We start from the raw sequence: 23,878 nt of genomic DNA, 5'->3' as shown, positions 1-23,878 counted from the left end.
TTGTGAGATCCATCTAGTCAACTTCAAGTGTCCCCAAATGAATTTCCATTTAAGCTTTCTAATCTAGCTCACTTTTGCCCCTGCACCTCTTGTTCTTCTGAATTCACTCAATATACCATGCTCCATAAGGCAATTATAAGCCTACATGTTCAGGATCTAGGAGAGAATCACCTACGACTTGGGATTGCACAGTCATCTCACAGATGACTACACCCTGGTGTTAATAGTCAAAGACATTTGAGGCTCACCTGCCCAGAGTGCCAAGAAACCTATAGGGGCCAATGCAACAGAGGAGAAGGGCATCAATGACGAGTACTCCCTATAAACAGTTTTGGTAAACGGGATGTTACAGGTCTTTGGGACTGTGGGGCTGACTAGATCAGTGTACATACCCTGAACTATAACTATTCGGCCCCCAAAACAGCACAAAGTATGGTTATGCTTTCTCAACCAGCATCATTCTTCGATTTTTAACTTCATTTTTAAAAGGCGGTTTAATATTCATTACACTTAAAGTAAAAGCATCAATGAAAGCAAAAAGCTCAAAGAAAGGCAAAATGCATGTAACATTTATTAAGTAAGACTAATTTTTCATGCTTAAAATGTGCTAATGTAAGTCAATGCAACAGAAATAAGAATGTTCAGGGAAATGGCAAAGACGAATAAGGAAGAGAATGAAGAAAATAAAAGCACGTAGTAAAGTACACCAGATTAGGGAATTAAAATCCAGGGAACAAAGAAGAGTGTAAAGATCCTAAGTCTTGACCCGATGAAGAAAAACAAAAGAAAATAGGCATTACTTCCAACTCAGCACACAGGCACAGTTAATGCTGTGGGATTTACAGGGATGGGAGGTAGAAAGATGCAACTCTGGATCACAATACTGCACCGAGTCTCAAAATAGCTATGGAAGGGTTTCAATGCTCTTACCGAAAAGGAATGATAAATATCTAAGGTGGTGAATGAATATGTTAAAGACTACAATTTGATTACAGCAAACATACCATACGTGTATTATCACTGCACTGTGAATGTCAGGAGGCAGGTAGATCTCCATGAGTTTGAAATTAGCCAGGGCAAGACAGCAAGTCCCAAGCCAGCCAGGATTATATACTAAGACCCTGTCTCAGATAAACATCTTACAATTTTACTGTGGCTCATAAATTTGTACAATTATTAGCAGTATATCTTAAACAAAAATTAAGAATGCAAATTTGGTTTAAAATTAAAATTGGTGGCCTTTGTGGACTCCAGTTTGGTGATTTTATCTAGCAAGGTTCATATGCATTTAATCTCTGATCTAGAAATCCCACTTATAGGAATTTAAACACCAACTTTAGCAGCAAGATTTACACATAGGGCAGAATACAGCCAATCTAATACCTGAGTGAGCACACGGTCACAGTTTGGCAACTATTAAAATGTCTAGAAAGAGGCAAAGGTGAAATTAATTACTATATATTCATTTAATGAAATACAATACCATCACTACAACCAAAAGCCATGATTTCTGTGTGTGGTTAGGCAAGATCTCCAAAATATTGTAAGTATAAAAAAAATAGCTGCAGAATTAAAAAGTTTAACATTTTTATTAAGAGCAAATGGTGATATGCCACTCCGTTTTAGGGGAAAAAAATCACAAGTACACTAACACATTTGAATGTAACCAACACATCTCATCTATAGCTTTCGATAAGTTTATACACTAACCACAAGCATGTTTTGCTTTGATTTTTGTTATCATGGTTACCAGGATATAAGATTATGAGTAAGTATCTACTCTGTTTGATGTCATCCAACAAAATCTGGTTTAAAACATAAGCAGAAAACTTAAAGAATTTATAATCAGCCTTAATGTCTGAACCTCCCCCAGATCCATTTAAAGAGTATCTTCAGGAGGTTAAGCTAACAGAACAAGAGACGGGAGACCAGAAGTAGAGAGGAGAAAGCAATGCAGATGACAGACAACTCAGAATCAAGATTAGGGCTGAGTATGCCTAAATGTTTCAAACAGAAAGTTGACTTACACATTGCACTGTGTTATGAAGCAAGAGACCACAGACACCTAGCATCTCAACGCTGCGGTGGAGTGGGGGGGTCTTTTCACTCTTGGAAGCAGTATCACCTCAACTCATAAAGACATGCACAGAACACCTACCTCATATGAGTAAAATCAGAGCCCTGGAGTGTCGTAACAAACCCCTCTCAGAGGCAAGATTCCCCGGATGGTTCCACAGAAACTCTAGCTTCAGCGGTGCTCTGCACCTTCACAGGCATTAAGCAAGACATGTGAAATGTCATCGGGCCATGTGACACTTGATAAAAGCTGCTCCAAATGCTTCCCATGGCTTAGGAGGCAAACAAGAAGAAAGAAATCTAACCTACAATCAGCCTTTAGCATTGAGCCACTACATGGACAAGCCAGGAATAAACTTAGAAGTTCAAGAAAGCATGAAACAAGTGCCAGGCTGAACAAAAGAAAACCCCGAATCCTGAGAAAATGGGATTTGTCCTCCCCACGCCCCATCAGTTACTCATCGATTGCCTCTCCGTTCTTGACTGATGTAACTGACAAACTCTGACCTGGGACTTACAGGTATCTTGTTCATTTGCAGGCTGCATAATGTTGGTTTGGGTTTTGTGGGTAGACAGAACAACAGATACTGCAGAGCAAGGAGCTGCACTTCCTGGTTCTGGGGCCCTCTAACAGTGATGGAGCAAGACACCCCCTGGGTGACAGTTCCCTCTGAACACCTTTCCTTGGCCCGTCTAAAGAAAATTTTTCAGTAAATTCTGGAAGGCAGGTTGGCAGCAAGCTCTACTGGCAGGGAACTGTGTTGCCTTCTTGGCCATGCAGTGTGCCAGGGCCACATCCTCTGTAATGAGCTCAGAGCTCAGCTGTGGGGGGAGGGCTGGCGGGGAATATAATCTCTTCCTTTGGACACTCCTTCTTTTTGAGTCCCTGGAGTGGTGGTTATTCCCTATATTGGCTACGCTTGGGTTCTGTTTACATAAACCTACAAGGTCCATTTCATATTTAAACCATGGTAATCTCTGTGTTCTTTAAAGGCTGGACTCTCCTGGTTGAATCTTCTTCCCCCAACAGTTTAGCCATACAGAGAAAACTTCACTCAAAAAAGAGACTCCCTTATTTAGACAGGGGATAGCACAGTGCTGGCTAACAGTACGTTCCTACTCTACACACAGCTTAGTCAAGTGACCTTGTTAAGTTTTTATCAGCATGAGTATGAGCACAGTGACAGTTTGGGAACGACGGAAATGGCAGGGAACTGTGAGAATCCAAACCTAGTACTCTCAGCAGAGAGGTGTCACTGCTATGCTTGCTTGTTTCTCTTAAGTCTTCAATTCAGGGGGGACCACTCCCTGCTTATGCCCTGTGCAGACAACCCATCCCTCCCAACTCTTTTTCCCTTGGAGTCTTACAGACCTGCGGGATTTTCAGAGTGCATCTCCGTGAGTGCCGGTCTTGCTCAAGTTACGTAGGGCATTTGCTTTGATGGTTCTCCTTTAGGAAGCACATACTGTTCTATCTCTGACTTTCACATGGGCAGAAAGTAAATACATCTGAGTCCTGCTTCTGCTGAGACGTCTGCTCCTTAGAGCAAGTGCTCAGGAGTTAAGGAGCTTCCTCTCTCGGGCTCCTGGACTGAAAATTACCTAGCTGCTCAACAATCTGGAAACAGCACATAGGTACCTGAGAGGCAGGAGGATTGCCACGAGTTCAAAGACAGTCTGAACTACACTGCACTGTGCAGGCCAGCCTAGTATATGCAATAAGAAAGACTCTGTTTCAAAGCGACAATAAACATACAGAAATCACAATGAACAGAAGTGAAGAGCATTTCAGTACAGCAGTGGGAATTTAGGACTTACATGTGCTTTAAGTGTTACAGCCCTGAGAACCAAAACACTCTAGATAGTGGATCCAAACTATCCTCCGGAGAACCAAACTAAAGCATTTTTCATAAACTTCTAAGAATGTTTAGCAATACAAAACCACACAAAAAAATTTGCATTTTTTTTTTTAATCATGCTGTTTTGATGAGGGATTTCTGTAGCTTTCTGGTAGTCTGTACAGCTTAAATGAGAAGTGACAGGCCTGCTCACTGGCCTGGGAATCCCTACGACAGCAGTAACTCATTTTCTTTACTCATGCATGTGTCACTCACAGGGCGGGGCCCTACGTTTCCTGGGTGGGTAAGCATGCCGTGGTACTCACTTGCTAACAGTCTTAGTATATTCATCGCGTTCCCATGTTGAGAATAGGAGAGGAAAGGGAATCCTGGGGTAGACGAGTAACCCCCTCTGAAGCCAGCTGGTTTTACCGGGAAAATCTCCTCGGATTCACCACAGTTCATAGAGGGGCTCAAAACGTTTGGGCCGAGTACATTAAACGTAGCACTAAAGTAAAAATGCCAACTGAATACTCTACTGTAAGAAACACAAACTACAATGTAGGACTCGATAGCTCCTGCTCACTGGGAAGAACAACAAATACCAATCATGAGCATGTGCAGCTGGAGTGGAACTGCAACTCATGCTTGAGCCGCCCTGCACCACTAGACATGGTGCCTGCCCTACCGGTTAAGACACACTCTACAGTGTTCAGGGACAGCAGCAAGCCCACATTCCACATAAATACAAAGAAATCTATCTTTATACTCTGAGGCTAGACAATCTAGACCTTGGGAGCTTGACAGCAGATACTGCAGAAGTTGATGCCAAGGCCTTTGCACGTGTGTATGCAGCTTACAAACACTTGCAGCAGCATGTGGTAATTCCCAGTCCCACACCCAAGAAAACAAAGACAAGGAATGGATCTAACATGAAGTCACCCAATACCCATCAGGTCTCAAAAACTACAATCATTGGTACCATTTAAACTCATAATTTCTACAAAATTTCCAAGCAATTTACAGATTCAACACAATGCCCAGCAAAATTCTTCACAGACCTCAAAAGAACGGTACTCAACTTCATATATATATATATAAAAAAAAAAAAAAAAAAAAAAAAAAAAGCAAAAAACCCAGGATCACCAAAACAATCCTGTACAATAAAAGAACTTCTGGAGGCATCACAATCCCTGACTTCAAACTCTACTACAGAGCGACAGTACTGAAAACAGCCTGGTATTGGCATAAGAACAAACAGGAGGACCAATGGAACTGAATAGAAGACCCAAATATCAATCCACACATCTTCAAACACCTGATTTTTCACAAAGAAGCAAAAAATATCAAATGGAAAAAAGAAAGCATATTTAACAAGTGGTGCTGGCATAACTGGATATCAACATGTAGAAGAATGAAAATAGACCCATAGCTATCACCATGCACAAAACTCAAGTCCAAATGGATCAAAGACCTCAACATAAAGCCAGCCACACTGAACCTTATAGGAGAGAAAGTGGGAAATACACTTGAACACATTGGCACTGGAGACCACTTCCTAAATATAACCCCATCAGCATAGACACTGAGAGAAACAATTAATAAATGGGACCTCCTGAAACTGAAAAGCGTCTGTAAAGCAAAGGACACGTCAACAAGACAAAACAACAGCCTACAGAATGGGAAAAGATCTTCATTAACCCCACAACAGACAGAGGTCTGATTTCCAAAATATACAAAGAACTCAAGAAATTGGTCATCAAAAGAACACATAATCCAATAAAAAAAAAATGGAGTACAGACCTAAACAGAGGACTCTCAACAGAGGAATCTAAAATGGCTGAAAGACACTTAAGGAAATGTTCAACATCCTTAGCCATCAGAAAAATGCAAATCAAAACAACTCTGAGGTTCCATCTTACACCTGTAAGAATGGCCAGGATCAAAAACACTGATGACAACTTATGCTAGAGAGGTTGTGGGGTAAAGGGAACACTTCTGCATTGCTGGTGGGAATTCAAGATGGTACAAACCCTTTGGATGTCAGTGTGGCGATTTCTCAGAAAATTAGGAAACAACCTTCCTCAAGACCCAGCAATACCACTTTTGGGTATATATCCAAAGGATGCTCAACCATGCCACAAGGACATGTGCTCAACTATGTTCATAGCAGCCTTGTTTGTCATAGTCAGAACCTGGAAACAACCTAAATGTCCCTCGACTGAAGAATAGATTAGAAAAACATGGTACATTTACACAATGAAGTACTACACAGCAGAAAAAAAATAATGACATCTTGAATTTTGCAGGAAAATAGATGGAGCTAGAAAACATTATTTTGAGTGAGGTAACCCAGACCCAGAGAGACAATTATCACATGCGCTCACTCATATGTGGTTTTTAAACATAAAGCAAAGAAAACCAGCCTACAAACCACAATCCCAGAGAACCTAGACAACAATGAGAACCCTAAAAGAGACTTACATAGATCTAATCTACATGGGAAGTAGAAAAAGACAAGATCCTGAGTAAATTGGGAACATGGGGACCTTGGGGGAGGGCTGAAGGGAGGGGAACAGAGAAAAATGTAGAGCTCAATAAAAATCAATTAAAAAAAACTCATAATTTTCTTAGTCTTTAAGTTTATTTTCTTGGAGATTAGGGAAAAAAAAACAGATTTCATACTTCTTAACCACAGACACTGCTGGTTTGTCAGCAGAAAAATCTCCAGATTCAAAGCTACCTGCTTGTGAGATCTAGACTAAACTCACTAAACCCTTGGCTTATGGTTCTGCAAGAAAAATTCTCTGAGAGTAAGGGTTTGGTTGTATTTGTTTGCCAATACCAATAACCCAGCAACTTCCAGGCATCATGAGCCTATTAGAGGTAGAAGGCCACCTCCCATTTCTGCTCTATCAGGAGAACCAGGTGAGCCTGAAGGTTAACTTAACCAAGGGCTCCCTCAACTCACAATGCTTACTTAGTCTGCATAATCACTTTCTTAGCTGTGCACCCTGAAGTCCAAGCCATTCCATTATGCATGCCACTCACACCAAGGTTGCTGTGATTCCAGCTTGTCCCCATTCATGGGGAGAATGTGAATTCTAATTCTGCTGCTGGCAGGAGAGGGTGCTCACACTGGCCACCTTTACAGGCTCAAGTCCTGTACTTCTGAGAGGGTTACACAAAAAGAGACCTTCAGAGGGACAACTGTTTTCAACAGTTAATAAAGCACCCTCCTACGACACAGAACTCTTCAGTAATGGAAGAATTAACAAACTGCAAAACATGTAGACAGCAAGTGGATTTGAACACTGGAATCTCTCATCTGCCTTCTGCCACACAAAATTCACACTTATCTTAAGGGAAAAAACGCACATGACAAATATTCTTGTCAGGGAGCTGCATCATGCTGCAGAACAGACTGTGCAGCTTGACACAAAAAGAAGGGGCCAAGAACAGTGGTCACGTGATACCTCTACACTAGGGTGATGACGCTGGTGCCTTTGGACCTACCCTGGCTGGGTGTGCTGTTTACAACTTAAGACACAGGGAAATACATGAAGAAACCATACTAAGAATAGAGCGGTAGTTAATGGGTCATTCTAGTAGGAACATGGATGATATTAGTGCTGAGAGCAACGTAAATTATGGCAGCGCAGCCTATGATGTTTCAGCGGAGAAGAATATTAGTAAACGGCCTAGACTTCTTGCGCTATTTAACAAAGAACATGCCTGCTTTTTGTCCTTGTCTTAAAATTTTGCTGAAGGCTAAATTGAAGAGTTTCAGATTAATGGCATTGTCAGAGAAGATTTCAAGACAGCCTAGCATTGACTATATCATGTGGTCACTAACTGGAGAGCAGAGATCCAAGTATAGGTTTACCTTATATATTCCTCTAGGGGATGGGGCAAATGCTATTGGACCCAATGACAAAAATAAAAATACCTGCAGGTTTTAGAATAGACTCAGTCTCAAAGGCTTTCTCATAAACACATTCTTCCAGTTAGCTAGTGACAATACCCAAGCAAAAACAGCTATTCCAATTTCACAAACACAACAAGTACTCAACTGGTAAGCCAAGATTTCTCAACCCTGTGCGACTGACAGTCTGACGGGGAAGTCCTTGTCATGGACTATCCAGGTGCCTGCAAACAAGCTGGATAGCAGCATGCCTGGCTCCACCCATCCCTAGTCATGACAATAAAACTATGTCCAGACATTACCTTATGTCCTCTGGAGGGTAAACCTGCTCTTTGAGGAGAACCAGAGTCAGCTGACAGAACTGCACACAGAAAATCTACACTAAATTCAGATACTAGCAGGAACTAGCTCCCCTACAACCTCGTTCAGTACATATTCCTCTTCAAACCAAGCTACAGCTCCCCATGGGAAGGCACATGTCACACCAGAGGGCACATACAGAATCTGGTGTCAGCTATCTGCATCCTTTTATTAAACAAGTAATATGCCAGCTTCTCTATAATGAACATGTCCAGTGTCCTCCAACCACTTCCCAAGTGATTCCATACCCTCTCCAAAATTTCATTGCATACAAAAGATATAGGTCTAAACACAAACTCAGTTCAGACAACCTCCTGCCTCAAGTGGTACCACAAAAGCAGAAAAAAATCCACAGTGACAACAATAACTAAGGGTAAGACATGAAGTTCATTATTGCTCTGGAACACTTCTCATGAATTAACTACTTTAATCCTTCAATGTCTTCAACTGTCTATGAGGTCAGTATTGTGGGATATTTGTACACTGAGTGAAGATATAATGTGCAGATTGGTTTAATAAAAGCTGATCGGCCAATAGCTAGGCAAGAGGTATAGGCAGGACTTCCTGGCAGAGAGGAAGTAGGAGGTGCACACAGGAGACATCAGCAAGATTGGAGAGAGTCAGACATACAAAATGGAAGAATGGTACAAAACCACATGGTAAAACATAGATTTAAAAAGCAGGTTAATTTAAGTTATAAGAACTAGTTGGGAACAAGTCTAAGCTAAAGGCCAAGATTTCATAATTAATAATAAGTCTCCATGTCATTATTTACGAGCTGGTGGTCCAAAGAAAAATCTGACTGCCAAGTATTCTTCTCTTTCTGTTTTGTGATTAAGGAAACAGAAGCCCAAGCAGTTCCAATAAAATCACACAAGACCTGACTCCTGAGTCCCAGATTCTTTACTGTTTTCTGTAGTCAATCCAAGAGCCATGGGAATCACATCTTCTAGGAACTCCACCTGGTAACCCGAGATCCATGGGTTTATCCAGGCGCGTTGCTCAAGACTACTTACGTCTGACATCACTGTTCTTCCGACCTGCCTTCTTTGGGTATAAGACAAGCTTATGTATCCATAGCGCTGCCCAACCACATTTTTTCTTTTTGGATAGAGAACCCACAGGACACTTCAAATCTCATATTGAAGCTGGTATGCCATATGTATGCCAGCGTCCTGAAATTCCTGCCCAACGCCTCCATTAAAAAAAGACGTGAGGTTAACGAACACAAATGATCTTTAGCAGGCATATGCCAGACACAGAGATACTGAGGGCCACACTATGTAGCCCAGGCTTGTCTTGAGCTCCCGATCTTCTTGCTTCTGCTTTCCACAGGGTAACATTACAGACATGTGCTACTACTCCCCACCCTCATCACGTGATTTCTGTGAGAGCATCATCCATCTTTTAAAAAAATACATTTTGCAATTCTCTTTGACAACAGAACACCCTCTGATTCTGAAACCTTTGGAACTGACCATCTACCTGCTTTTAAAAATCTCATTTCTGGAATACTTTCCTGTGAGATTTCTAAGATTCCTCCTAAGCGGTTCGTCCACCAGAATGGCACATTCTGTTGCATGCTCTCTTGCTTTGTTTTTTTCACAGGCCAGGAAGGGAACCCAGGCTCTCCTGGGTACTTTGCAAATGCTCTGTCATCGCGCTACACCCCTAAGCCCTGATATGCTCTTTCAACATCCTCAAGCATGCGCACTACTTCAAATAGCCAGGCTGCGGAGATCTGAGGAGGTGGCCAAGGCATTCTTGGTTTGCAAGGTGAGTGGGAGGTCCACGTAAGGCAGATGGACCTGAGGAGGTGGGTAAGCTGGAATAGGTGCCTCTGGTCTTCCAAGAAGGTGGCACTGTTTTCTTGCAACATGGTGTGCTTACAGATGGCCACCACTAGAGCGACACATTGCACTTTTTCCTCCTTCTAACAGGTTAAATTGTAGCCCCTCTCATGTCCTTTACCTCATTATTCTTTTTTAAGTTCATTTTTATTATTTTTAATTACGTGAATAGGAGGCAGGAGGGCAGGTGTCCACAGGGGCCAAGGGCACCAGCTCTCCCTGGGGCTACAGTCACAGGTGGTTGTGCTGCCTGGCACGGATGCCGGAAACTGAACTCAGGTGCTCCGTAAGAACCACACGTGCTCTCAGTCACTGCGATGGCTAGAAGCATCTCACTCGCCCCTAGCTCACCCTTTTGAAAAGGCAAGTTTAACAGCACACTAAGTGCCCAGCCTAACTTGAAAACTATGTCCCCACAGCACATCCGACACAGCCCGTATGTACAGTCACTAGGATCCTGTGCCTGGTGTCACACTCGGAGAAAGCCAGTGTGCTCCTTCTGAGGAGCAGGAAGGACACAGTCAGAACTAAAGAGCTTCAGGAAGAAAAGTCAACAAAGATTGGTCGCCCTGAGGCAGCCACATGTATCAACCCACCCATCAAGAAGAGTGCAGGGCTTGCTCAGTTAATATTTGAAAACCTCAAGCTTCCTGAGTAAATATATTATTCTGTGAACTTTGAGACTTGGGCACGGGGCACCGAAGACCTTTAAAATCACTTGGAAATCTGCTTCAAACCAAGACTCTCCTCAGTATAACTTCACATAGGGAAAACTGGCGCTGTTTGACAGCTATTAGAGCCACAGGGAAAACAGCAAATGTCTGACGCTAACTCCCAACAAAGAAAGCAACTGACTGTGAAATAGGAAACAGGTTATACCAAGTCTTGAACTACGCAGCCAGGGTAATACACTTCCCTCTTAGCTACTCGGAACGTCAGTGGGAGGAAGGGGATGCGCACCGCCTCAGTTGCAGACAAAAGGACACCCTTAGATGTTCAGCTTTGTAACAACTGCATGTGAACCATCCAGTTAGGTTTTAGACATTTTAAAGTTAGCAGGCTCTTCTCCCACTCTCTCACCACAGGAGGGGGCCTTCCAACTGCCCAGCAGTGCCCTGAGGCGACTTTTCTCTGGAGGTCAGAGGTTGTTAGCCAAGCTTTCCAAGCGGTTACCTTTCACCCAGACATTGGATCAACCTAAGGCAATGCAGTTGGCGTAACTATTAGCCCAGGAGCTTCCAATGGGTGCTGGACGTGCAGCAGGGAACTAACCTCTCCAATTACCAACAAAACGTAATTTAATTATTCCATTTCTAAGTGCTTTCTTTCTAGAGTTTTCTTTATAGACCTAAGAAAGGTCAGTTGCAGAGAATTTTACTCTGCTCTCTCTCTCTCTCCATCTACTGCAAGCGTCAGTCTACAGTTTCATAAATGCAGAAGAGCAAGGATAATGTTCCTAGCTTAATGCACATTCTTAACCATAGATCAGTTTTGAAATGTCCCTGGTACTGCCTATGCCATCAGAACAACAAGTGCCCGCCTTTCTGGTACACACTCATTCTACTTACGATAGCATCTAGGTTGTACTGTGCATTTCCTTAGCAACCAAAAGCTATGTCCCAGGCCTCTACCTTCCCAAACTATGGCAAGAAAGTCGGTAAACTGGGGATTGAGAGGTTTAGCTCCACGAGAGGTCCTGGACTGAACGACTGCCACCAAAGAATAAAATAAAAATCGGCTTGTACAATACAAACAAATCTGCTGGGCAAACAGATTTTTAAAAAAGCTTTAAAAAAAAACCCACAAGACAAAAAATTAGCGATTTAGTTTACCTGGTAAAATGCTTATGTAGCATGGGGGCAGACCTTGGGCTGTATCCCCAGCAACACGCGCACACGCACACACACTCAACCAGGTTAAAGTAGAATAAAAATTTGTTCCCATCATGAAAACTGAGCTCAGAATCCTGTTGGGGACAACCCAAGTTAAAACACACAGCAAAAGAAAAACAGGGAGGAAAAAAAAATAGGCAACCCTCATGCGTTTCTCTGTTAGTTCCACAAGAGCAATCAATCACCTTGAAGCACTAAACAGAAGCAGAAGTCTGCAGAGTAAACAGCCTCTCTGGAAAACACAGACAACACGTGCTCCCTCCTGGCACCTGGTACAGGGCTCGCTCCCCAGTTCCTCCAACACTGGCTGAAGGTCTTTCTTTGGTAGAGGTGAGCAGAGGAAGCCTGTAATCCTTAAAACTCAGTAGCCAAGCTGTAACTACAATCTCACTTCTCAAAGAACTACTCTAGGAAACCCTGACAATCCCAAACTGAAACTGTGTCGCTTGTTTACTATATACTCGGAACCACATCGGCTAGCATCACACAGGATTTGGTGCATTTGTTGATTAGCCCTACCTACCCGGGACCACAGTTCCAGCCACTGCACTACTACTAGGTATACCTAGTTTAGGGCTGAAACCCAACTGGTAAGCCGATTCCCGTGAGTTCTTTTGGTGAAGGAGATGCCACTGGTGATCACAGGGTGCCTTGTGGAAGTTACTCGCGACTTTGTTCCTCCTCTCCTTTTCCTGGAGTCCCACCATCTGGCGCTGCTACAACCCATCACCCTGGAGAATATTTTAATAAACTGCCTTCCTTGCCTTCCCACAAAGAGCCACACGTACCTCTCCTCCCGGAGACAGGCTCCTTGGAAAGTTCCTGAAGGATCAAGTTGGAGCCGGGCACTCCGTCCGTGCGAGCGGCCGGTCGTGGGAAGTGGCTGCTGTCCCCGCAGGCGGACCGCCTCTAAGAAGCTGACCGGCGCGGAAAGCACAGAGGACAGTGAGCTCAGGGGGCTGCAGGAGCCAGGCCCGCGCGCCTCAAGCAGCAAGGGGTTTTGGAATGCAGGGCGTGGCTCTCTGCTACAGCTAAAGAAGTGAGTCAGCCCCTATGCGATCCTAACCAATAAGCGCGTTCACTGTCGGTTAAGGCGGAACTTTCCTTTCTTGATTTAGGTCGAGTTCAGCTTTAGGTCCAGTTTAAGCTTTTACGAACTTTAGCACTTCGAAAGTTCGTGAAAACTTTTCTGAAGCCAGGATTAATCATGTTATAAGAACCAGTGGAAGTCCTTGGGTTTCTGCTGGTACAAGTTTCCGAGTTGAGGCTGTAATGGGGGCAAAGTGCTCTTGAGACCTCCATCAAAGCAGGCTGAGAGCTGACCTGCAATGAGTCTGGCATGTGCCCACCTAAGGTGGCCAACTACAGGTGACCCTACATGCAAGACACTTAGCTCAGCGCTTCACAGAGTAGCTACTCAGATATGCCAAGTCCAGAATCCGGAGCGCCACTATTGTCAACAGCCATTCACTGAGTAGGGCCAGGTGACACAGACCTGTAATCACAGTTAATCCAGAGGCCAAAGCAGGATACCTGCCTGGGCAGTTTAGGGAGACTGACTCAAAGTTTCAAAAGGCTTTTTATTTTTTTTTTTTTTGGTTGTTTGGTTTTGTTTTTTTCGAGACAGGGTTTCTCTGTGTAACAGTCCTAGCTGTCCTGGAACTAGCTGGGCTCAAACTCACAGAGATCCTCCTGCCTCTGCCCTTGAGTGCTGGGATTAGGGTGTGTGCCGCCACCACTGCCCAGCTTGTTTGTTTTTAAGGGGTGGCAGGGGCTGGATGTAGCCATATGAGAAAGTTCTAGCTTAATGCACACCAGGTAGTAGGTTCCATTCCCTAAACTGCAAGGGAAAAACTTTTTTTTTTTTTTTTTTGATTTTTCGAGACAGGGTTTCTCCGTAGCTTTTGGTTCCTGTCCTGGAACTAGCTCTTGTAGACCAGGCTGGCCTCGAACTCACAGAGATCCGCCTGCCTCTGCCTCCTGAGTGCTGGGATTAAAGGCGTGCGCCACCACCGCCCGGCAGGAAAAACTTTTAAATGATAAACTGGCCTTTAACTTTAAAAATTGTTTCTTATGCTAAAAGTACACAGAGCATTTTACAGCTAAAATAGCTGTTTAGTGTTGCACGGTTTGACTCTCTTAAATCATGAGAAACATAGGCTTATGGTTTAAGTTTCTTGGATTTGATGTAATTACATAATTGAAAGGAAAGAATTACTAGTCAAAAAAAGAATCTTAAAGGAGTGATATTTAAAAAATTAAAGACACTTAAAAGCAAGAATATATTTTTAAAAACATTCTATCTAAATACAGTGGCTTAAACATCATATTCTAATAAAAAATAAAAAGAAAGTGTAAACAGTTGGGATTTGGCAAATTAGAGGAGACTACAGAACTCCTAATTCCCAGGGTCCTGACCTATTATAACATGAACCGATCACTGGTACTGATGGAGTTTCTGAGAGGAAGAAAGATTATTTTCATTAGTTATTCCTGTGTGCAGGGTGGGTGGGTGCGCGTGCACGAGTGTGGAGGTCAAAGGACACCTTCAAGCAGTCAGTTCTCCTCCTACTTTACGCGGGTTCCAAGGGTTGGACGTGGGTCATCAGGCCTGCAGGGGAAGCATCTTTATCCACTGAGCTATCGCACCAGCTCAAGAGACTTTGTTTATAAACTGCAGATTAAATCTTCTTGGGTTTAGAGATCTCTTGAGTTTGACTCCCTTACCCCCCCCCCGCGTGTGTATGCGCATGCGCAAGTGTATGGTATGCATATGCATGGCTGCGCACGCACAAGTGTATGGTACGCACATGCATGGCTGAATGTATGTTTTTGCTTAGAGGCCAGAGGAAACTCTTGGGTGCCTTTCCTTAGGAACACTCATTTTTAGTTATTTTGGTTTTTTTGAGACAAGGTTGGCCTGGAATTCCCCAATTAGGCTGAAGCCCCAGAGATGTGTGTCTTTACTTCCCCAATGCTGCTGCTGTACGCATGCCCCAGCATGCTCAGCTCTCCCATCTACTCATTTATGTGTTTATTTATTTGGGAGGGGGTGTGCCACAGCACCTTTGTGGAGGTCAGAGGATACCTAAGAGGGGTCAGTTCTCTTTTTCCATCATGTGGGTTCCAGGGACCAAACTTGGGGTTATCAGGCTTAGCCTCCACGAGCCCTTACCCACGCCATCTTGACAGCCCATACCTGAGCCATCTTGACAGCCCATGCTGGTGTCTGGCTTTTTAAGTGGGTTATGTGGGCTCTGGGGTTTTAACTCAGGGTCAAGTTGTTAAACAGCTAACACAGTCAGCGCTTAACAGGCTGAGCCATTTCCCCAGATCACCGTGTGTTCCCTTAGAGCCAGTCATCCCACTGGCCAAGACTTCTTCAAAATGTTCTCTAACCAACGAGACCTAAAGCGAGGATGGGGCCTTCCTAAAACAGTGTTCTTTCCTGTGAGGCAATGGGAGAAACAGAAAGAAAACTGTACCATGAACCAAAAGTGCCCTTCCTAGTCTGGGTTCTGCCAGTAGCTGACCCGAACCACAGCTTCATCTCTCTCAAGTTCTCTGCCAGCTCGTCCACTAGGAAAATCAAACTGACTGGGAAAACAGATGGTCAAACGGGGCAGAAACAAGACAGGCCTTCCACTTCTCTCTAGCAACAGATACCCAGCATACGAAGGGAGCCTGATGGTGCGCTTCCCCCGTATCCCCTAGAGAGGTGACACTCACCAACTCTCGAAGCTAACTTCTGGCAGCCTCTGTGCTCCATCTTCATCTCTTGGCAACTCACTATCAACAGGTGTGCCAGGAAGGTGTCCCTTTATGCCTGTACCATTTCTGCCGTTCTTGGTTCAAACACTGACTCCTTGTGCCAGAGTCACAGACGTTGGATGCTGTCCAACTGCTATTTCTGCTGAAGGCCCCTCCCTCTGGGCCTCCGGACAAATCAGCACATCACATGATAAATGTCAAAGTTCAGCATGCCATCAGGTCTTACACCTTTCCTCCCTCAGTCACCGAACTGTACCTTTAGAGGAGGTGCAAACGGAAACAGTCTCCTTAAAAGGCAGCGTCTCAAATGGTCATGTTCATGCGGATTTTTAAAAACAGTGTTTTTATTTTTAAAAAAACTACTGCTATTTATTAGACCTTGTGAACTCTGTTGGTTATATATTATGTACTAGGATATTATTTACTAGACAATATTCTGGTTGACATATTGAACTTGACATTCAGAGCAAGTGTTAAGCCCAGGAAGAAGGAAACCTTCCTAAATGCCATCAGCTGTAATCAGAAATCAAAGCACTTAAAACACATTTTCCACAGCCTTTATGTACCAGAAACAAGGCCGCCATTATCGATATAGTTATGGCATTCTCACAAGAGGAAGGGGTTAAATATTTCCAGGTCTTTGTTATCCACAATGGCAACATAAAGTACAAAGCTGCTCAGTATACAGTTATGAAAAAACAAAGACAAAGATTAGCCCACAGGCCAGATGCAGACCATTCAGTCCATCAGAAGGCAGCTTCTACTCCACGGAACCCAGTCTTTAAATCACACTGCCGAAGAACCCATCACTCTATCTGTGCTTTCCCACGGGCACTGAGCACAGTCACCTCCACATCTGCCCCACACTGGGCTTGCTGTCTAATGAGCTTCTCGAATCATTTTACTTCTCCTAGTCCAGACACACTTAATCCTGCCTTCTCCTAGAACTGGCTTCCTGGCCCGAGCCCTGACGAGATTGCTCCTGTCCTCTCTCCTTCCCCAAGGGGAACAGACCTCATGAATTCATACCACCCTTCTCCGTGAGCTCCCTACCCTCTCCCCTAGCAGGTGACTGCATCTGAGGCAGGCAGCGGTGTGTTTCAGAGGCCTAGATCCAAAAGGCCTAAGCTACTCTAAGTAGGCACTGTTGTTGATCTAATGCTGCCCAAGTCATATAACAACCTAGACAGTGAAAAGAAAACTTGGCTGCTGCATCCGGAATAAACAACTATTAGAGTTTCTGAAACCAGTTGGCGAGCAGAAGCCAAGCATCAGCTGTGTTTCTCTTTCCAACACGTTCCAACAGTACTGAAGGCTTCTCGGGAAGCCAATCCAGGACTTCCTGAGAGGAAGGGAAGTTTATGCAGCCTGTGTCATCTCAAGTCTCAGTTCCCCAAACCCTAGCCCACTGAAGGGTGGCGGTAACTCCGTGTAGCTTCCTTCCAGTAGGGAACATAGACGCATGCTTGGTGATTTGCCAAAGTGCTCATTTCTTCTTTCATATAAATCTCTCAGTGTATGTGTTATAGTCGCAATATCTCTCTTTAGCTGCCTTTAATAATGACTTCAATAATAAAGCACAGTATCAAAGCACAACTGTATTCTCTCTCTCTCACTCACACTCTCTCACACACATGTTGCGGACTAATCTTTTTGTACATGTGACGATGTGTCACTCTGATTGGTTTAATAACAAGCTGAATGGCCAATAGCTCGGCAGGACTTCCAGGCACAGAGGACACTGAGAAGAAGGCTGGAGCCATGAGGAGTCGCAAGCCAGACGGAAAGTGAGCAAGGCATGCAGGAGGACAAGTAAATGCCACACATCACGTGGCAACCCATAGGTGAATAGAATGGGTTAATTTAAATTAGAAGCGCTAATTAGAAACATGCCTAAGCTATCAGCCAAGCTTTCCTAATTAATAAAAGAAGTCTCCATGTCATGATTTGGGAGTTGGCAGGAGGGACAGAAAAATCCACCCACCCCCACATACACATAAACACACACGCCCCATGATAGGGGTACAATTGTTTGGATGATGTAATCAAAAGTCATGTGACATTTGTATCAGAGCAAGCACCTAGAGTCATTGCCACATATATACTCACATATCTCCAGTCACTAGTTTAATTAGTGTCAATAAATATCTGTGTTTATGACAGTAAACATTACCACTCTTCCCAAAAAAGCTACGTCAGAAGCCAGCTGCCCTATTATCCAATTAAATGCTTCACAGCTGAAATTTGTGACAAAGGACACTGAAACATGTCCTTCTAAATAATCAAGAGAGGCAGTCAGCATTCTTTAGCCTGTGTGTAATAGAGATGGTACCTGAAGCATCCTAGGCCAAGAAGCAACATGGGGTGAACTGAATGAAGACATCAGGCAGCAGGAATGCCTGATACAGCATCTCTGGGCCTTAGGAGCCACTCCCCAGGAACTCTTTAGAAACAAGAAACCCCCTGGCACCTACCTTCTACTCACCTCCCAGCACTGGCACTATGAGGAACTCTTCCACATTTAGAGCTGTAAATTTGAAAATTCTCCGCAAAGACTTCCACCTTCTAGCCAGGGCCATTTATCTATGATGCCCTGGTCTACAAGAGAATCGTCTAGTTAGACTGGTGGGAGAAGTAAATTCCATCAGATCTACTAAGCTGAGTGATGGTGGCGCACACCTTTAATTCAGGCACTCGGGAGGCAGAGACAGGCAGATCTCTGTGAGTTCGAGCCCAGCCTGATCTACAAGAGTGAATTCCAAGACAGCTGGGGATGCTATACGGAGACAGAAAATAGGAAAGAAAATGGGTCTACTTCATAGAAGTGGGACTCAGGAATTAAATCAGCACCTAGCATGAAATTCACTCTATGTCTAATGTGGAGGCTGATCCAGGTGTTTCTCCACCTGGTTATAAATTGCATTCTAAATGTCCACTAAAGGTTAAAGCCACTGAACTTTTGCCTAGCCAATGAGTTCCTGTCACTGGAGACATTATGTCTAGAGTGCAGATACTGGCATCTCTGGCCCATCCTAAATAGCCCATTTAACTCAGGGCTGATCTGAAATTCGACATCAATAATATTTCTAATACTGCACTCAGACTTCATTCAAAACATGGAAAACGCATCTGAAATTCTATCTACAATTTAATTCATTTACGGCATCCTTGGTCATGGCAGTGACGTCCATCCTGTACACGTTAGTTTAGATTTGCTCTAGCTATAACATTGCGAGTCCGTCTGTAACATCTGAAAAATCGAGGACTTACAAACAATACCCTCATAAAAAAGAAAACACCACCTATATTAAACCATTAGCCTAAAGTATTTTAATAGAAAATTTAAAATTTTTTAAATGTTGCTGGTTTGGAGAAGACTGCCAGGTATGCCATCATAAACATAGTAGGAACAATCAGTAATATAAACTGTCTCACACTTAAAAGTTTTTCGTGGTAATCTAGCACTGAATACATTCAAAAGGATGTATTTATGATATCTGTTATGGAACATAATAATAGAATCAACACCCACACCGTCACCACACCTAAGAAACCAGCCATTCGAAAAGGAACCTGTGTGTGTTCCTCTTCCTGTATGAGGCTGAAATGGTTTCAGAGTTGTGTTAAAGATTTAGAAGACTTTGGTGCAAGAAGTGCCTTTTATAATAAAATAGGGTGTGGTGGCTCATGCCTGCATTCTCATACTGGGGAGGTGGACACACTGAAAGCCAGTTTAGGCTACATAATGAAACATGGTCTCAAATAAACTAAAATAAGGGTGCTAGAGAAATGGCTTCGCTGTTACAAGCACTTACTGCTCTTGCAGAGGACCTGAGTTCCAGCCCCAGCACCCACATCAGGTGGCTCACAACACCTTGAAGTCCGGCTCCGTTTCTGGCTTCCTCAAGTATGCACTCACATGCACAAGCCCATACATACACAGGCACACACATTCATATATAATTAGAAATAAAATCTTCAAAATCGCCAAAATGTGCAAACAAAGAAGTAAGTACTCTTTGCCTTCTGAAAACGTAGCACAGAGTCAATCGGATATAATGGAACAGAAAATTGCTGTGCTGGCTAGTTTTATGTCATTTACACAAGCTAGAGTTATTGGACTGGAGGGAGTCTTGATTGAGAAAATGCTTCCATAAGATTAGTGATTGATGGGGGAGGGCCCAGACCATGGTGGGCGATGCCCTCTCTGTGCTGGTTGTCTAGGTTCTATAAGAAAGCAGGCTGAGCAAGCCAGAGGAAGCAAGACAGCCATCAGTGCCCCTTCATGGCCTCTGCATTAGCTCCTGCCTCCAGGTTCCTGCCTTGCTTGATTTTCTGTCCTGGCTTCCTCCAAAGATGAACTATGATCCAGAAGTATAAGCCTCCCTAACTTGCTTTTGGTCACGATGCATCCTTGCAGCAACAGGCATCCTAACTAAGACAACTTTGAATTCAGTCCTGGAGAAACTGGATCCTTCGTGGTACCCTGCCAAACACAGAGACCACTAGGGAGACAGGCTATTGTAGTACCTGACTTTACTCCACGGACCTAGCCAGGACTGGTAATTTTAAAGGGCACCCAGTCTCCTTGATACAACGTCAGGTCATGAGATGTGTGCCTGGAGAGGTCAACCCCAAATTACCCAAAGGAAGGTATGATTAAGCCAAGACCAACTGGTTCTCTCATGACATAAAAAGACAAAGGAAAGGGGCATCTCAAAGAACAATAATGAACTCTAATTCACTTATCATCCATCATGGAAAAGTGAGCCAACAACCAGAGGGGAAAACAGAAATCAAAGAAAACAACCCACTAATGAAGGGCTTAATTTTGTTGCAACTGGATGTTGATCCACTTACATGACAGGAGACATAAATTAACATGTCATCTGTGAAATTAAAGGAATTATATGGCAAAAAAAGGGCATGTACACAAGGGAGTGAACAAGTCAGTACAAATTGTTTAAGTGAAAAACTGTACATTTGAGAAGGAGCAGCTTAACACCCAGTGCGCGCTGAATCACATCGTAATACATGCTGAGGAAGAGGACATTAACTGAGCAAACAGAAAGCAACGGCATCTGAAATCGGGGCAAACATGCAGGAAAGTGCAGCAGACTCAACATAGTTCACAAAGTATTGAACTGGAATCGCCCTGGAGTGCAGAACGCTGCCTGTTTCTTTATGGACGGCAGCATATGCATCATGGTCTGGGATCCCAGAAGCTGGACCCCTAGTTCGGAATACTCTATACCTCGACACGGACAACGTTAGACACGTGCTTAAAGAGAAAAGAATGGTTCTTCTTGATGAGTCCTCATCTCTTATCTAAATGCCTCATTTGAGCTGGAAATATCTAAAGAAGGTTGGTGTCTTCAGTAGCACAACTGATAACTGAGAGGGTACTGCCTGAAGAAGGAAACTAGGGCACCTCATTTTAAAAAAGCAGTTCCCCTGCCCCCCGTTTCTGCGAGACTTCATGCTGATCACGTTAATTTCCAGATACCATCTCACTATAGCCTCACTATCACCAGCGCGTGGTCCCTCCCAGCGGTGCCTGAACTAGTATTTCAAAACTGATGAGCTTTTAATTTAAATGTCCTATGCCTCTGAAAGCCGCCTGAACCTAGTCCCCTCCCCCTGACACCTGGGTAATTCACCCTCCTTCATGCTTTTCTATGTATCTTTCATATATTCTACTACTTTCAATTGAGATGTTTATTTTATTTTTTAAGGCTTCATTACTGACCCCTGAAGCAGAATTAGCATGTTTTATCTGTACTGGAATTTACCCCCCAAACCCATGAGAGTGGGTACCCAGAAACTGAGTGCACACTACAATGCTGCAACCCAGCTGGGGACTACAGCCGCGGACTGCACACACCTTGCAGATCTGACCCGAATTATATTAATGCTTGGGATACTCAGAAACCATAGAAGGTCCATCCTAAGGAGGTAATAAAACAAATCAAGCATTTTATCTGTGAAACACTTCTTTAATTGTTACTTCCATGATTACTTTCTGTTACAAAGATCCTCAATTCTGATGAAGCCCTAGAGTGATAATTCATAATCCAAGGACATCTCTCTGGTTTTAACCATAAGCTTCCACATGGAATAGATAAGTATGAATTTTGTACTGCTTCAATAATCCTCAGATTCAATGTGTTTTTAGAGGAAATAGGAGAAACGAATGTTTTAAGATTATATAAATCTGATTCATAAAACTGACACAAATGAACACTTTAAAATACCCCAGGTCTTTTCTTTCCTTCTCTCTCTCTCTCTCTCTCTCTCTCTCTCTCTCTCTCTGTTTTCTTTTCTTTTCGTGGCTTAAAAACAAGTGTTTTAAGAGTTAGGTGGCAGAGACTAAAATAAAAACAACCACCATGATCTCTGCCATTACTTAACAATTCCAGGCTTCAGTTACTCCCATCTAAAGGGCAAATGAAAGAAACTGAAAAACAAAGTGCTTCTAGAAGGAACTGGGCCATGTGGTCCGGATGATCCAAGCCTGCTCTTCTCTCTACTTTACTCTCTGTGATTTCGTAATCAAGGCACGGTGAACATTAAGCCACTCAGGTGCTGTCTCTTGGCAAGCAATTACTTTCCACTAAAACCTACTTTCTGAATCAAAAGTAAAAGCACATGCAGTATACAGAGGTATTCTGATTGCCTGAGCCAAACGGAGATGTAGAGATGATGGCGAGGGGACAGAGGAAGTAGAAAGGTAGTGAGCAGGTGGGATCTGTCTCCAAGCCTTGCCACCAAACAGCCAGAAGACACAAGCCAGGGGTCATCCACAAAGCTGAGCACCTAGTTGAATAATGTCAGTGGAACCCCTGAGAACAGAGACCTAAGTAAAACATTAATCTGGGCATTTACCTTCCATTCCCAAAGCCATATGGTCACGAGAATATGTATTTAACCAAACCTTGATGCCATCAGCCAAAGCGACGTGTTCCTATCACAGCCAAGAACTGGGCTCTGCAGACTTGGGCTCTGATGTGCCTTCACCACAGGAGCCAACCACCCGGTGCACTGGAGCTGACTTGCACCACGCTGCTGCAGCAGACTGCTAATTTCTCAGGGCCACTGGCAAGCTGGCCACAGTAAGATTAAACTAGGGGAACTAGACGGCTCAGCTGATAAGAACACTTACTGCTCTTGCAGAGAACCTGAGCTTGTTCCCAGTACCCACATCAATCAGCACACACCTGCCTGGGATTCCAGCTCCAGGGCATCCAATGCCCTCTCCATGGGCACACACACAGACATGCATCCATACACATAAGTAAAAAGAAAATGAATTTTTAAAAAATTATAGAAACTTGAAACTTTTATAATTATAACCAAAATAAAGATAATAAACACTCAAAATTAATTATTTCCTGATTATTTTGCCATTAGCTAGGCTCTTGATGCTTCTTACTGATGTGGAAGGGTCTTCTGTTTGTGTTGATTTCATTGGTTAATAAAAAAACTGCCTTGGCCCATTTAATAGGCCAGCCCTTAGGTGGGTGGAATAGACAGAACAAAATGCTGGAAAGAAGGGAAGTGAGGCAATCGCCATGCCTCTCCTCTCTGGGTCAGCCTCGTGGTGCTACACAGATTATTAGAAATGGGTTAAACAAGATATGAAAATTAGCCAATAAGAGGCTAAAACTAATGGGGCAAGCAATGTTTAAATGAATACAACTTGTGTGTTGTTATTTCGGGTGTAAAGCTAGCCATGCAGAAGCCGGATGGGACGAAAAGCAGGCCTGCCCGCAGCTCCTTTCTACGTGTTACAACTACTGCATCTAACTCATAGAAAAACCATATAATGGAGTGTGCATAGCTTTCAAACCTGCCTTTGTGACTTCTGTGGAGTAGGCTGAAATCCAGCATAGTAGCAGTGCTTACAGCCCCAGAAACCTGTTGGCATTGGAAGCCCTCCTAGCAGAGCTACAGCGCTGACACTTACTGGACTTTGCCACCTAAAGCATTTATCAGCATCCTTTCAAAGAGATGCCATGTTTAAGCTGGGCTATCTTTTAAGTCAGAATAAAGTCTTACCAATTGTAAATCACAAATACAAAGAATATGAACAGAAGGCAACCACATCTGTTGTAACTCTACAGAAAGGGTATATAGAGAAAGTCCTATGGATAGTCTTTCATGTCA

General features: G+C 43.5%; 1 protein-coding gene across 8 annotated transcripts in view; it reads right to left on the bottom strand.

Annotated features, from left to right (window-relative positions):
• Positions 1 to 23,878, bottom strand: part of Sgms1 (sphingomyelin synthase 1) — a 261,385-nt gene that overhangs the window by 72,815 nt on the left and 164,692 nt on the right. The window contains exon 1 of one of the 8 annotated variants that reach the window (XM_041661115.1): positions 12,730 to 13,027. The exons of the other annotated variants lie outside the window; for them this stretch is intronic. The gene's annotated coding sequence lies outside the window, so the exon portion shown is untranslated. Of the gene's footprint in view, positions 1 to 12,729; positions 13,028 to 23,878 lie in introns of those variants that run through there. 8 annotated transcript variants of the gene reach the window in all.

Source organism: Microtus oregoni, unplaced genomic scaffold (genome assembly GCF_018167655.1).
Source record: "Microtus oregoni isolate MIOR12 unplaced genomic scaffold, Mior012 000012F_ref0000307, whole genome shotgun sequence".
NCBI lineage: Eukaryota > Metazoa > Chordata > Mammalia > Rodentia > Cricetidae > Microtus > Microtus oregoni.
This window is presented reverse-complemented; position numbering and strand designations above follow the sequence as displayed.